This window comes from Lissotriton vulgaris, chromosome 8, assembly GCF_964263255.1.
Source record: "Lissotriton vulgaris chromosome 8, aLisVul1.2, whole genome shotgun sequence".
NCBI lineage: Eukaryota > Metazoa > Chordata > Amphibia > Caudata > Salamandridae > Lissotriton > Lissotriton vulgaris.
In genome coordinates, this window is record NC_141696.1 from 168,364,395 (window position 1) to 168,381,137 (window position 16,743).

Sequence of the window (16,743 nt, forward strand, 5' to 3'; positions counted from 1 at the left end):
GCTATGTAGGCAAATGCCACGTAGAAAGCATTCAATCATGAAGAATCTCACAACAAAGCAGGCCATGCGACCTTCAGGAGAAACATGTGATACAGTTGAGGGCATGTACACAATCAGTGCAACAATAGCATGGTAAATGGTCTCACATTTTTTTAGCGCCGTAGACAACCAAACGGATCCCACGCTTACAGTGCTGCCCCGTAACCCTGTAGAGAGCAACAGGCCGTAGCCTGGTGAAACGGCAGCTTGAAGAAATATGTCTACGGACACTGTTTTCACCCATCCCACCCCAACAAACAAAGAAAAAGAAGAACAATAAACTTTGGTGCAGATCCGTAATATCAAACACACATCACATCACGCATACATAGGGCCGCGCGCTCCTGTGCTGGGCAGCTGTAAAAGGACGTCAACCAGTGGCAGGGGCAGTGGCGGGATGATCGCCAGGCTTCTCCCGCAGGGAGAGGGGGGAGAGGGAGCAGAGTAAACAGAGGGTCGTATGACCCTAGAGGATGAAGTAATGTCAAGGCAGTTGAACATTGGGAATTCTCAAAGGAAGGCAGTCGTAGATCGTACGGGTAAAGTTAAAAACTTAAAGGTTATGAGAGGTTTAATGGTGGTGGTCTCTATTAGGATCATTATCTGTTCAGTGAGGGTATTTTTAGTCTGTGGGGCTTGCGTCAGATTTTGTATGATGTGAGGAAACCTGTTTCTTTAAAAAAGCCTTTTACACATACACCCGGTGTGCTTCTTGGACTGTGACATATTGCCCAAAAAGCTTGGTAAAACCAACAATGGTGAGCAGCACCATCAGAAGAGGGAGTGTGGTGCAGTGGCCCAGCACTGCATGCTTTCTAACAGACACACATGCCTCAGCCTGCAACCAAAAGCTGCAGAAGTTGCCAATTTAGCAAACCCCAGCAAAGTAATGACAGTGATCTAACACCTGTATTCAAGTGAACAAACACATTTACAGACAAGATAAACTTGCCTTTCCTGCAATTTCTGATACAAATACCCTGATGCAGGATAGGATTAGCAACAGGAGGGTTTCTGGGTTATATATCTTTTTATAAAAGGAGGAAGAGACACTAAAAGGGTTTTTAAGTTTCGCTTAACAGAGACTTGTCATTCGGAGGTGTTAAACTCACTTTTAAGGATTGTGACAGCGTTAAAACAGAGGAACAATACTTTCATAAATTGTTATTCCACAATGGTCGTTTATCTAATGTTTTAAACCATCACAAGGCCAAATCAAAGTGCTAAATGGTGGGATATGAGTTACAAGTGAAAATGGAGACTATCTGGAATAAATTGGTAATAATGTACAGCCTCGTAGTCCCCACCACTCATGTATCCTCCCCCTAAACAGTAGTACATTGCCATGTTTACATTTCTTTATTGATTTCAAGAAAAAAAGTAGTACATTATTGACTACATAATGTATTTTCTCTAAGCCACTGAGTAGTGAAATGTCCTGACTTCTGTTGAATAGTTATAGCTGATATAGCTGATTAGCATTTTGAGAGCGCTGGCCTTTCTTCCTCCTGTTTCTGCCCCTTACCTTTAACTGTACATGCACTGGTGATTCTGGTGCACTTGAACCTCCTGTTGCTCTGAACTTGACCAACTCCTACTGTATCTGCATCCCATTTTACTGCACCTGCAACTTTTATCAGTGTCATATTCAATCTTTCAATCAACTGTACATCTAATTCTACTGCACGAGGCCACCCATTCAACAGTACCTGCATCTCGTGTTCTGTTACATCTTCACCTTTTGCACTTCTTCTGCCCGTCTCACAAATTTACTGCACCTGCACCTCTTATTCGCTTGAACTACTAATCTCAATGCACCTGCATCACTTTTTCTGCTCTACCTGCTTCTCTTTTTCCCCTGGACCTCTCACCTATATGCTGAACCTGCATCTTTTTTTTACAAAGCAATATCCTAATTTATTTAATTGCAACTTTTGCCAGTCTTCTATATATCTTGTTTTGCTGCCCGTGAATCTCATTCTTATGTACCTTCCATTCTGCTGCACCTGTATCTCTCATCCATATGCTCCCTGCATACACCACCACTGACTAATTCACCCACTCATCCACACAACCACTGATTCGTTCTCATATTCACCTACTCACTCACACAACCTTGCCAAACAATCAATGAAGATACACTTTTATTAAAATGGCCAGACCTATTGATTTTGCCAATGCCTGATTTGTTCTGCTTCCCCTCTCATCAGGAAAGTTCTAAAGTTGCCTCTGCTGGCTAGCCAGCCAAAGATCATGGTTTCTGAGGTGTTGTTGTTACTAAATTGGTATGTTGTTTACTTTGCGGTGCTGATAGTATTCACAAATGCGTTCTACCAAGCAGAATGATTCTTTCACGATTGGCTCCGAGTGGTCAGTTATTGGGCCATCCAATCTAGAATTAAATCATTCTCTTTGCCAACCCCTACATCGCTAACAATCTCCGACAATAGGCATTCTAGATTTTTCCTTTGTTTGATGTTTGCTTGGGTTTTGACACCAATCATAGTCTTAGAGCCAGCAGTAGCGGGCTAGACCAGCCATTAAAAGCCTGCTCCAGAGATCAGTGAGGGGCTTTAACAGGGGAGAGGCAATTTAATGCCAGTATAGCCCAGCTACGGAGGGCTAGAAGGCTATTTGAACATTCCACCACCAGAGGACAGAATGTTCTAACAAATAAAACAAAGGCCTCACTGAGTCATTAGTAGCCCGGACCACTTCAATGGAGTGCTCAACGTTCCAATGTTCTCATATTACTTTATTCACCGAAGAGACGCTTTAAATAAATAAATCACTGTAGCAATTAGAAAAGGCTAGTGTTGGACAGGCCACATGAAGGGCCGCTCTCCCCCGGCTCAACCAGGCCCGAGCCCAGTCACGCAAGTACCACACACCACCATTGCACGTCCTCCGTCCCCTCAGGGACCCCTGCCCTCGAACATGTTAACCTCGTGGGTCCGATCCACTGCCGGCCCACGCGCCCAGCCCGGGCCGCCATCTTGGACACTTCACCACGAGGCCGCCTGGCCCCCGATCGACCTCAACCCTGGGCCTAGCCCGGCCTCAGACATTCCGGCACCACCCTCCACCCAGGAGGTGAGCGGGCTACTTGGCAAGTCAATGGGAGAAAGAGGTGCCGATGGCTCTCCCCCGCCCAGTGCCGCTCGCCCATCGCCTCCCCGGGCACTGGCTCCACCCCCCTGCTGGGTGTCTGGACTCCCTCATCCCGGACCTCCCGACCTCCAAGTGCGAGGGTCCGGACATCAAAGCACGCCAGCCCTATAACTGGGGCAGCTCCAGAGCAGGAAGGCAGTTGTATCTTGGAGTCGAGAGACGTAAAGAGGAACTCATCCTGGACGGACTACTGGCGCTGCCGTAGCTCTGTCCTGTGCACCATCGTCCTGCCTGTTGGCGCTGCCACAGCCGTCGTAACCTTCATCCTTCATCGTCGTCGGGATCTGCTGGCGTGGCCGCGGACCGTTGTAACCGTCATCTTTCACCGGGACCTGCAGGCTCCGCCGCGGACCGTCGTCCTTCCTTCATCCATCTCGGGACCTGCTTGGCTCCTCCACGGCCCGATCATCTAGAACGCCGAGCTCGAGGATTGAGAGCTATTTTGTACTCATTGGTAACTAAGACTGTCCCGCTACCCCTTTCCTCAGCCAGAGATCAGAACCGAGGGGACCCCTGAGTCCAGACCTCCTTGTATCATACCAACGTAACCTAAGAATTGCATATAAAGTCTCGTTAACCTTCAATCTTGTGTGGTGTCCGTCTGTGGGGGGGAAGTTACTTGTCTGTACAGTCGTTGGAGACGGCTCTCCCTGGAGACCTCTCCCCGTAATCTCGGCCGACCCTCCCGGTCCGTCTAACATTGGTGGCCAGCGGCGCGATCCGAATCACCGCATAACGTACAGAGAGTAGCTCACCCCACAACGAACCACAATGTCAACTAAAGAGAGCGGATCAACTGAGAAGTTCCAAATGGAAAAACTAGAGGAGTACAGCCATCGTGAACTAAAGCAGTTCTGCATCGAACTAGGTATCGCTACCACCGGACTAAGCACCAAGGACGATTTTAAGCATGCCCTAGAATCTTGGGCAGAGACCGGGGATGTCGAAGCCCCTGAGCAAAGCACCGCGAAAAAGACCAACACGGCCCCTGAAGGGCAAAGAACCAGTCTCTCGCAAGACGAGATCCAAGAAAGAGAAAAAACCCGACTACACGAACTAGAAATGGCCCGACTCAAGATGGACGTAGAACTCAAGTTGGCCGAACAAAAAATAAACTTAGAGCACCTACGTCTCCGAGAAGAAAGAGAGGAGAAACAGAGGCAAAGGGAGCTCGAGGAAAAGAAACTAGCGTACGAGCACGAACGGAACCTAGCCGAGATCAACCTGCGCAAGCAGAATAAAGAGTTAGGGGTGCCCGAGAGACCACACACCCCAGGGACCACGGAGAAAAAAGTACACATCCCCAAGGATGTTGTCCGAGAATATTTTCGAGAAGACGACATCCAGCAATGGTTTAAGGCCTATGAAATCGCTATGACTGCGCACCGGATCGATAGAAACGATTGGGGAGCCGGCCTATGGGGCAAATTCCTCAATGAGGGCCGCGATACCCTGTTACAGCTCCCAGACCACCAGATGACCTCCTACGACCATATGAAAGCGGCCCTCCTCACCCGCTATGGCCTCACGCCCGAGATGTACCGTCAGAGGTTCCGAGACTGCACACGCATCCCGGGTACAACTTGGGTGGACTATGTAACGTACTTTAGCCGAGCTTTCGAAGGCTGGATCAGAGGGAACAACGTCACGACCTACGAGCAGCTGTTCAATCTGATGGTATGGGAGCATCTGTCCAACAATTGCTTCATTGAACTACGCCAACACCTCCTCGACAGCAAGTTAACCGATCCCCGGCAGCTCGCAGCCGAAGCTGACCGGTGGGAGATCACCAGAGTGGGCCGGAATGGGTCCTACGAGCAGAACAGGAACAACAATGGTCACCACCGACCCAGAGGAGGAGGAGGGGGCCAAGGACGAGGAAGAGACAACACTCCGGCCGCCCCCGCTACCAGCACCACCCCCCCGGCCAACCGGAGCAGCACCCCGGCGCGACCGGGGTATAGAGCCAATGTTACATGTCACCGATGCCAACGAGTCGGCCACTATGCAAACGACCCAAGCTGCCCGCAGTATCAGAGTCCGAAACCCCGCCATGTGGCCGCCGCGGCACTAGGGGAAGAAAAGATCTCCGAGGAACAAGAAACAGACGAGCAAGAGTATCAAGAGTGGGAGCCAGCCGCCATGACTCTCGCGTGCTTAGGGGGAAGAGACATGGTCCCGCGGGTCCCCCTACCCGCTAACACCCAGAAGTACAGCCAATGGGTGAGCATCAATGGACAACGGGCCGAAGCCCTTCGGGACACCGGGGCCAGTGTGACAGCCGTCCGCTGTCATCTGGTGACCCCAGAACAATATCTACCGAACATTCTCTGCCCTGTGCGATCAGCCGACAACTCGGAAAGTCTGTGTCGGATGGCCTGCGTCCCCTTTGAGTGGGGAGGGGTCTCCGGCATGTTGAAGGTAACGGTCCGAGACGACGCCCCCGTGGACTGCCTCCTCGGAAATGACCTGGAGAGCTCCCCGTGGGCAGCCGTGGAGCGAAAAGAACACTTGGGGATGTTGGGCGTCCCGGACTGGGCGTGCGTCACCACCCGGTCCATGGCCGCCCGTGCCAACCCTCACCCGGAAGAACCAGAATGGCCGGCGCCACCGCCTCCGGTCGCCCCAGCCGAGACCCCCGACCATGACATCCCCCTCGAACTTGCTCAACCTTCCGACCTCGCTAACCTTGACCAGTGGGCTCAAGAGGGGGGACCCACACAAGAACAATTCCGCCAGGAACAGAAGACCTGTCCCTCCCTCGAGGGACTCCGCCAACAAGCGCTCGCCCAAAGCGCAGGGGATACCTCCGGAACTCATTGGGTCTACTGGGACAATGATCTGTTGTACAGCGAGCAACGAATCGCCGAGCTGGGGGCCAACCGAGTACTAGTAGTGCCCCTCCGCTTTAGAGACTTCCTGCTGAACCTGGCCCACGATGTCCCCCTGGCAGGGCACCTGGGACAGGATAAAACCTACAGTCGCCTAGTGACCCACTTCTTCTGGCCCAAAATGAGAAACGATGTGCACCAGCATTGCCGATCTTGCCCCACGTGCCAAGCCAGTGGAAAGAGCGGCCGCAAACTAAAGGCCCCCCTGCAACCCTTTCCAGTAGTCACGACCCCATTTGAGAGGGTCGGAATAGACATTGTGGGACCCCTGGACCCGCGTACAAGACAAGGCCATCGCTTCATTCTGGTACTAGTGGACCACGCCACCCGCTACCCTGAGGCTATTCCTCTCCGGACCGTGACAGCCCCAGTGGTCGGCCGGGCCCTGATGGGGATCTTCTCCCGTGTGGGGTTCCCCCGAGAAGTCGTCAGCGACAGAGGCACGAACTTTATCTCTAAATACATGAAGTCCCTCTGGCAACAGTGTGGGGTCACCTACCGCTTCACGACCCCCTATCACCCCCAAGGAAACGGACTTGTTGAGCGGTTCAATCGCACGCTAAAAGGGATGATCGGGGGATTGGAAGAGCCCCTCCGTCGCCAGTGGGATGTGCTGCTGCCGTGCCTCCTCTTCGCCTACCGGGAGGTCCCACAGAAGTCCCTAGGCTTCAGCCCATTCGAACTGCTATATGGGCACCCAGTGCGGGGGCCGCTCAGCCTGATCAAAGAAGGCTGGGAGATGCCTCCGGCCAAGAGCCCTCCAGATGTCTTCCGGTACCTCCTCACCCTCCGCAACCAGTCCCGGCGGTTCAGAGACCTAGCAAAAGCCAACCTAGAGGCCAGTCAAGAGGACATGAAGAAATGGTATGACCAGAACGCCTCATCCATTGAATTCGAGCCGGGGCAACAGGTATGGGTAATGTCCCCCACGGAGCCATGCGCTCTCCAAGACAAATGGACGGGACCCTTCAAGGTAATCGAGCGCAAGGGTCCTGCCACCTATCTGATCGATATGGAGTCCTCCCGGAACCCACTCCGAGTCCTCCACACCAACAGACTGAAACCCCACTTTGCACGAACAGAACTCAGCCTACTGATGGCCACAGACAATGGGGTTGAAGACGACTCCGAGCCTCTCCCTGACCTCTTGCGGACCCAGGAGCAAGACGGCTCCGTGGATGGGGTCCGACTCTCGGAGACCCTCACCAGAGAACAACGCCAAGAGTGCCAAGCCCTCCTGTCACGGTTCGCCAGTCTGTTCTCCCTCACCCCAGGTGTCACTTCCTGGTGTGTGCACGATGTGGACACCGGAGACAGCCCTCCTATCCGCCACCGGGCCTACCGCGTACCTGATCGGGTACGGGCCTGCATCCAGGCGGAAGTAGCTAAGATGCTCACGCTCGGGGTCATCGAGCCCTCAGACAGTCCATGGGCCAGCCCGGTCGTACTGGTCCCCAAGGCAGCCGCCCCCGGAACCACACCAGAACTCCGGTTCTGCGTCGACTACCGGGGCCTGAATGAAGTCACCAGAACGGACGCACATCCCATCCCCCGGGCAGATGAACTGGTCGACCGAATGGGAGCTGCCCGCTACCTCAGCATCTTCGACCTGACAGCAGGTTATTGGCAGATCGGCCTCACACCCCGAGCACAAGAACGTTCTGCCTTCTCCACCCCCGATGGCCACTATCATTTTACGGTCATGCCCTTCGGCATGAAAAATGCCCCAGCGACTTTCCAACGGCTCGTCAATCAGGTCCTGGCGGGGCTCGAAGAGTTCAGCGCCGCCTACCTAGACGACATCGCTGTGTACAGCCACCATTGGACCGAGCACCTCCACCACCTCCGAGCAGTGCTGCAAGCCCTTCAGCGAGCTGGTCTCACGATCAAGGCCAGCAAGTGTCAAATTGGACAAGGGTCTGTGACCTACCTCGGACACCAGGTGGGAAGCGGCCTAGTGGCCCCTCTACAGCTGAAAATTGCCGCCATCCAGAACTGGCAGCCCCCTATCACCCAAACCGAGGTACGAGCCTTCCTGGGCCTCACGGGCTACTACCGAAGGTTCGTGAAAGACTATGGTACCATAGTGGGGCCTCTCACCGAACTCACGTCAAAGAATCAGCCCAAGAAGGTGAACTGGACCCCAGAGTGTCAAGCGGCATTCGAACAGTTGAAGGCCGCCATGTGTTCCGCTCCTGTGCTCCAGGCCCCAGACTACAGCCGGGAGTCCGTCGTCCAGACGGACGCCTCCGACCAGGGCATTGGGGCGGTCCTGTCTCAAGTAAACACCGAAGGCCTTGATCAACCGGTGGCCTTCATCAGCCGGAGACTCCTACCACGGGAGCAACGCTGGAGCACCATAGAGAGGGAAGCCTTCGCTGTGGTATGGGCCCTCAAGAAGCTCCGGCCCTACCTTTTTGGCACCCACTTTCGGGTACAGACTGACCACCGACCCCTGCAGTGGTTGATGCATATGCGGGGGGAAAACCCAAAATTGCTACGCTGGTCCATCTCCTTGCAAGGTATGGACTTCACAGTCGAACACCGGCCTGGGTCAGACCACGCCAACGCGGATGGCCTGTCCCGGTTTTTCCGCCTCGACGAGGAGAGTCCCCAAGAGGATGGGTAACTCTCCCCGCCTTCAGCTGGGGGGGACGCATGTTGGACAGGCCACATGAAGGGCCGCTCTCCCCCGGCTCAACCAGGCCCGAGCCCAGTCACGCAAGTACCACACACCACCATTGCACGTCCTCCGTCCCCTCAGGGACCCCTGCCCTCGAACATGTTAACCTCGTGGGTCCGATCCACTGCCGGCCCACGCGCCCAGCCCGGGCCGCCATCTTGGACACTTCACCACGAGGCCGCCTGGCCCCCGATCGACCTCAACCCTGGGCCTAGCCCGGCCTCAGACATTCCGGCACCACCCTCCACCCAGGAGGTGAGCGGGCTACTTGGCAAGTCAATGGGAGAAAGAGGTGCCGATGGCTCTCCCCCGCCCAGTGCCGCTCGCCCATCGCCTCCCCGGGCACTGGCTCCACCCCCCTGCTGGGTGTCTGGACTCCCTCATCCCGGACCTCCCGACCTCCAAGTGCGAGGGTCCGGACATCAAAGCACGCCAGCCCTATAACTGGGGCAGCTCCAGAGCAGGAAGGCAGTTGTATCTTGGAGTCGAGAGACGTAAAGAGGAACTCATCCTGGACGGACTACTGGCGCTGCCGTAGCTCTGTCCTGTGCACCATCGTCCTGCCTGTTGGCGCTGCCACAGCCGTCGTAACCTTCATCCTTCATCGTCGTCGGGATCTGCTGGCGTGGCCGCGGACCGTTGTAACCGTCATCTTTCACCGGGACCTGCAGGCTCCGCCGCGGACCGTCGTCCTTCCTTCATCCATCTCGGGACCTGCTTGGCTCCTCCACGGCCCGATCATCTAGAACGCCGAGCTCGAGGATTGAGAGCTATTTTGTACTCATTGGTAACTAAGACTGTCCTGCTACCCCTTTCCTCAGCCAGAGATCAGAACCGAGGGGACCCCTGAGTCCAGACCTCCTTGTATCATACCAACGTAACCTAAGAATTGCATATAAAGTCTCGTTAACCTTCAATCTTGTGTGGTGTCCGTCTGTGGGGGGGAAGTTACTTGTCTGTACAGTCGTTGGAGACGGCTCTCCCTGGAGACCTCTCCCCGTAATCTCGGCCGACCCTCCCGGTCCGTCTAACAGCTAGTTTTCTAAATATGATGCAAGTAAAATGTAAGAGAGTAAATTAAAGGCATGGAGAGGGGAAGATCAGGAGGGAGTGCAGATGACAAGTCAGCATTGACTGTACTAACAGATAAAGTCACACCTCTTCCCAAAGCACCTGACCATCTTCAGTCTGCAGGATGAACCCACAGCAAAGACCATGTACAGAAGAGCGTGTACAGTCGAGCAAGGTCTCCTTTGTCCAAGGTTTCTGCTCAAACATTAAAAGGTAAATCTTGTGATCTTCAAACTCAAATATACACCCAGCCTTCAAGGCGAACTGAAGAGGGCTCAGACTGATAAATAATGCATTTTTATTTTTGAAGAGTGCTTAAGTAAGCAATTACACATTCCTTCTCAACCTGCTACTGAATATCTAGGCGAAGCTGAAAGCTCTGAGATGCCGCTGAGGTGGTGCAAAAGCAGCATATGCGGACAAAGATTCAAAGCCAGACAGAATAGGCAGGACCTCCGTTCACTCTCTCTGTCAAAAACTGCAATATCTTTTCTCTTGCTAAAAATGAGAATATCTTTTTGGAGTTTTTATTGCCTCATACAGAGACTCCTCCACTCTGCTGGTTTCCATGTTGCCCTTTTACATATGATTTAATACCTTACCACTCATGCCAAAATCTAATGACAATGCAAAGCAAGCATTTAGAAATGGTGTGGGCAGCACATTGTCCAACCCTTTACCCAAAGCCCAATGGCTGGTCCATCATGGGTTTTGAAGAAAGAACTGGCTAAGCATGCACACTAGTGTACACATGTTACATAGGCAACACATTTCAACACACAATTTAGCATTGAGCTCAATGGATTTCCTTATATAAACACAGTTGATTACTTTGTAGATTACTTTGGTAATTCCAGGACTGGCTCCTAGGTTTAGTCCTGGGGTCTAAGGTGAAAACAGTTTAGCAAAAACGTTTTAGGTATTGTAGTGATTTTTCAGGAATAAAAAGCTATTTTAAAAGTTCACACTTCGAAACTTTTCAACAGAAATCTGGCAATATTATCCAATGGGAGAAAATTCAGGTTGCAGGTAAATTCCTTTCTTGTTACTTTTGTAATCCAGTACTGGTCTCCTCGGGCCAGCACTGGGGTCTAAACTCAAAATAGGTAAGTAATTACGTTTCAGTACTTCGTATGATTTTTAAAGAATATTTCTAGTTTTCAAAAGATGACACTTGAAAGAAATTTCATAGAAAAGCAGACAATGGATTCCTATGGAGAAAATACAAGTTAATAGTAAACCCGCTAGGGATTAATTTTGCGGTTCAGTACTGGGCTACTGGGTACAGTACTGGCTCCTCTCCTGATCACAGGTGAGTATTTTGGAATTCGGAATTCGAATGATTTTATATGAATATTTTACGTTTTCAAAAGTAGCAGAAGATTTTTCGAGTCAAACCAGTCAATGTTATTCAATGGCAGCAGGTAAGTGAGTTACCGGTTTCCTGGTGAGTACTTGACTGGTGAAGTTGTGGTTCTGGGCATAGACTCAGGGGTCCCCCAGTGTCAGGTAGGTACAGTTGGTTCACCCTCAGCGGCGCAGGGGTGGCCGGATCCAGAGGTAGTTAGGCCCAATGTGATCCAATGGGGGACAGAGGGCCTCCGGTTGGTGGCTACTGGCTAGCAGGCCACACGGTTGTGGGAGCTGGGATCTGTTCACTCGCTTAGGACAAAGAGGGAAGCAGGATAGGACAGAGGTGGCACAGCCAGCAGTACTCAGGCAGCTGGGTGCAGGGTGCTTTTGAGCCGTCGGACGCTCATGTTATTCAATGAGGAACTTGAAAAGGGAACAAAGGCTGCAGGCTCGGGGACGGAGGATCTTCTGGAGCGACCAACACTTCGAAGGGTAAGTTGGGATCTTGGAGGATAGATAGGCACACAAGAGTTGGGCACAGGGGGCCGTGGGGCGCCGGTTACAGGGGTGCCTTTTGAGGTCGGGAAAGCTTACCCCCTGCTGGTCGCGGTCGGAGGGGTCCTTTGTCCTGAGGCTGCAGGCATGGCCGGGGTCGTCGAGGAGGGTCTTTGGGCACTGGACTTCGTGTCCCAGTCGCCGGGGGCACGTCCTCGTGGTCCTGGATCACTCGGGCACTGGCTGGGCTCAGCAGGTGCAGAGTGGGTTGGTTCGGAGCTTCCTGGCTGGCACCAGGAGAGTTGTTGCAGCAGAGCCACTGCTGATTGGAGTCCCAGGCTTTGAGAGGGATCAAGGCGGCAGATCCTCTGGGTGTCCCAAGGTTGCTGTCTGCAAGAGTCACTGGGATTAGGCTGGAGCAGGTTCCAGGATCAACAGGCCTGTAGGGCTGGGGCCAAGTCAGTTTTGTTGTCGTCCTGTTGTTAGCACTAGGAGGAAGGGGTCCCAGTGTAAACATAGAACAATATACACAATTCAAAGAATTAATTGTCAAAACAACAAATGGATCCACAATGTTTTAATTCACAAAGGGATAAAGTATAATGAATATACACAACAAATTGTCAAGCGTATTTGGCGGTTATACGGGGAGGTGTGATCAAGTGAGGATGTGGTGATGGAAGTGACAGTAAAATCAGTCAATTGAGCAAAACAGTTTTGGCAGTATTATACAAAACCAAAAAAGCCAACGTGTTCGGCAATTAAATCAGATCAACATACTTCACAGAATACTGGACTGGAAACTCCGCTCGAAACTGCAAGTTTCGAGCGGAGTTTCCAGTCCCGATTTACTCGGCAGCAATCGATACGTGTCCTAGATCGAGTAAAAAAGGAAAGAGCAAATGTAATGATTGCTCTGAGCTGGTGAGAATATATTCATAAGAGTGTCAATCTAGTTATTCTATTGCCGAGACCCTAAATTTAAAAGACTTACCGGATTGTATTACTCCGGTTTCTCGCGGACTGCCTCAAAAAGCCGAGCGTTGTCACCGTGTTCCGGATGCGGACACGTGACTCCGACCCGGAAGTGCATTTGTAAAGGTCACTGCTGGGACCGTAGGCGAAACACTAGAGCGTGAGCCACCAAAATTAAAAGGTGGATCGTAACGTTTTACCTCATGACTGTGCGTCTTAAGCTTCGGGTGTTGCCCGGCAGTGGCAGGTGCATATCCGAAGAATGAAAAAGTAAATGAGCAAAAGCCTCTGACCTCATCGAGCTATAAGGCCAGAGATGAAATGTAAAGGATGGGAAAGAAAAGGGGGGTAGGGTGAAAGGAGAGAAACAAAAATTGCGGATCTACCAGTAATTATCAATGTACGTCCCGAGTGCAGGTCGTGACATGCAGTGCTCAATAAAACCGAACTCGCAATAACGATGATTGCATAGAAAAGTAAACACTTATTTGTGGGGGTTACAAGAGAGCCACAGGTTTACAGCAGAAGTTGCATGTCAATTTGTATAGCAAGTACAAAGCAGAAGTTGCATGTCATTTTTGTATTGAGAACGGTGATAATACGGTAAGATTGTATATGGATAGCCAGAAAATATATATCACAATGTGCATCACTGACAGTCCACAGAAGTGCACCTTAAAAGAACATGTTCATTAATGTAAAATCGTTGTTGCATAGTCTCAATTATTCGTTGCGAGATTCAGAATTACATTTAGATTGCAGACATCCCAGGGAAGTATAGTTCATTATTCTCCAATATTTCTAGCAAACTTTAAAATTTCTATCAGGATAGCAGACATTACAAAGCTAAGTCCCTACCGGTACAACACAATGTGTATATTTTCAGTTTTGTGTTGTGGATATCCTGGTAAAGTGCATAGAATTTTACACAAGAGAAATTACATGTCATAATTTAGTGAAGTGTGTGAATACTAGGTCATGTGAAGACTAATCGCCCAAGAAGTATTGCATTTTATGGTCGAAATTAAGACCCAGTTCCACTGTGCGAAGACGTAGTATCCAACTTGCTTCTAGGCGTCTGAGCCTAAGTTCTCTGTTCCCACCTCGTGGGTTGATAGGTACAGTGTCAATGCCAAAGAATGTCACTTTCTTGTCCAAAACCTGGTCTCTGCATGCTGCCGCATGTAATGCCACAGGATATTTTGGGTCCTGCATGTGTATGGCCCTCATGTGTTCGGAAATCTGATCCTTAAGTGGACGGATCAAACTGCCCATATCGTACTTGCCACAAATACACTCAATAATGTAAATTACAAAGCGAGTGGTGCAGTTGATGTTAGTCTTGATCGTAAATAATTCTCCACCTGGGCCTTTGAAATGTTTGGTGCTGTGTTTGGCCCATCGGCACATTGAGCAAAAACCACATTTATAGCAACCCAGGTTGTGTGATGTAAGCCAGGTTGTTGGAACTGTGTTGTGTGGAATTGTGGGACTGAGTCTGTTTTTTAGAGTCCTCCCCCTTCGGAAAGTTAATTGGGGATACTCAGCAATGTGCTCCTTGAGACTTTTGTCAGCTCTTAGTATACCCCAGTTTTTGGAAAAACTTTTGCGGATAGTATGATGTAGTTCATTGAAGTCCATTACCATCCGTATGTTAGTAGCCCCTGAGTGTGGTCTGGCCTGTGTGCCCAGTGTGTCTTGTCTCTTGACCTTATTGATTCGGTTTGTAGCTTTCTGCAAGGAGCCTTCGGTGTAACCCCTCCTCCGGAAGCTATTTTGCATCTCATGAAGGTTATGAGTGAACCCATCATCGCTGCTACAATTCCTGCAACCTCTGAGGAATTCCCCATAAGGTATTGCCTCTTTCTGGTGTGGTGGGTGGGAACTGGTGGCATGCAGTATGGCATTGCATGCCGTGCTCTTTCTGAAAAGTTTGCTTTGCAGGGTCTCGTTCTAAACGTAAATTTCAAGGTCTAGAAACTCCACTTTGGTGGTACTAGATTCAATAGTAAAGTTCATTGCCCATGTACTGTTGTTAAGATGCGTGTAGAACGCATGTAAATGTTCCTGAGGGCCTGATCATAGGCGGATGCAGTCATCTATGTACCTCTCCCACAAAATTATAGAATCTACAAAAATGGCACCTTTGGGTCCCCAAATTAAATCTTGTTCCAAAGCGCCCATGAATAGATTAGCAAAAGATGGGGAAAATTTCGAGCCCATGGCTACACCTCTTTTTTGCCTGTACCAAGTGTTGTCAAACATAAAGTAATTGTTGTCCAGAATGAGCTTCATCATTGATATCAGCATATTAGTGTGCTGCCACAAAGGTGCAGGTCTGTTCTGTAATATTTTGGTGACCACCTCCATTCCTAGATCTGGTAAGATACTACTGTAAAGAGCAACAACATCTAAAGTTGCTAGGATGGTTCCAGTTTGCCACTGTAGATCTGAGAGTGTGTTCAGAATATGTTTGGTATCCTGGATATAGGACGGAAGATTCCGTACTAGGTGTCCCAGGAAAAGGTCCACATACTCGGCCAGCCTTTCTGTGGGACCACCAATGCCTGATATGATAGGTCTTCCAGGTGGATATGTGTATAACCACGGATACGAAGGTCTAGATACCTTGAGGTATAGAAATTCATCCTCGCTGAGTAACCCTGCTTCTTTCCATGTACCTAGTTTTTTGTTTATCTCAATAGTTAATGGTCCCGTAGGGTTATAGTTGAGTTGTTCATAGCACGAATGGTCTAGTAGTTGACCTAGGATTTCCCCATGACAGTCATTTTTATTCAATATCACTACGTTGCCACCTTTGTCGGCCTCGCGTATGATGATGTCTGGATCATTGGTAAGTAGATCAAGCGCCACCCGTTCCCCTGGGGTGAGATTGTCTTTATACTTGAAAGTCTTGAGATGTTTCTTATTGTCAATTTTATCAATATCCTCCAAAATCCATTTGTGGAAGTTGTCAATGGCATTCCCCCCGGCAAGGTGGGAATCCACTTTGATTTGGACCTAAGGCCCCTAAAAACACTGAAATCAGACTCAATATCTAGTTCTTCCAAAAGTCTGTCCATATCGTATGGTGTGTGTTCTTGATCAGTTAGAGAAAGCAGTAAATGAGTAGCTTGTATGTCATTAATGCTAAGTGTGTCAGATTCAAAATGAGTCGGGATATTTTTTGATGCTTTATTCATTGACAAATGGTTAGAAAAATGTTTCTTTCTCCAGACGTGGATTGTGGTTAGCTTTCAGGGGGAATCTCTAAGATGCACTCTGTGGCGCATTTCTCATTAAATCCCACACTGGCATCAGTGTGGATTTAATGTGCTGAGAAGTTTGATACCAAACTTGTCAGTCTTCAGTGTAGCCATTATGGTGATGGGGATTTCGTAATGTCGACTTCCCAGCACCATATACTCTTAATGGCATCACTGAACTTACAGTGCCCAGGAATGGCCCTGGGTACTGTAGGGGCACAGGGCTCATGTCCCTGTGCCCTCACCACTGGCATAGGGCACCCAGCTAGAGCGGTGACTGATGTATGTCAGGGCAGTGGGTTTGTGGGCACGGCACACAGGGATGTGTGCCATGTCGACTCTTTGTTTAGTTCTGTACTGAGGCACTCAGCCTGCAAAGGCAGTGTGTGGGTGCCCAGGTACAGCGCCCCTAAGGGTGGCGCAATAAGTGCTGCAGCCCTTAGGGGTCTTCTCTGGTCGCCATGCCCTGGGTACCCAGGGTACCATTTACTAGAGGCTGACAGGTGGCCAAAACTGTCAATTGGGGTTTAGTTTCAACACAGTTTTAGGGAAGGAACACAGGTCCTGGGTACCTGGTTGGCAGGAGCCCAGGGCATACTCAGTCAAAGCACATCAGCAGTCAGAAAAAGGTGGGGGCATATCAATGCAAGAAAGATGGCACTTTCTCACACAACCCCCCTCACCCCCAAACGAAAGGTGATGAGACTAACCTTGCACTAGGGAGTCTTCAATGTTTAAGTGGAAGAACTAGTCCGCGCTATGTAAAACTTTATAAATAAATAAACCTGGAAAGTTCATC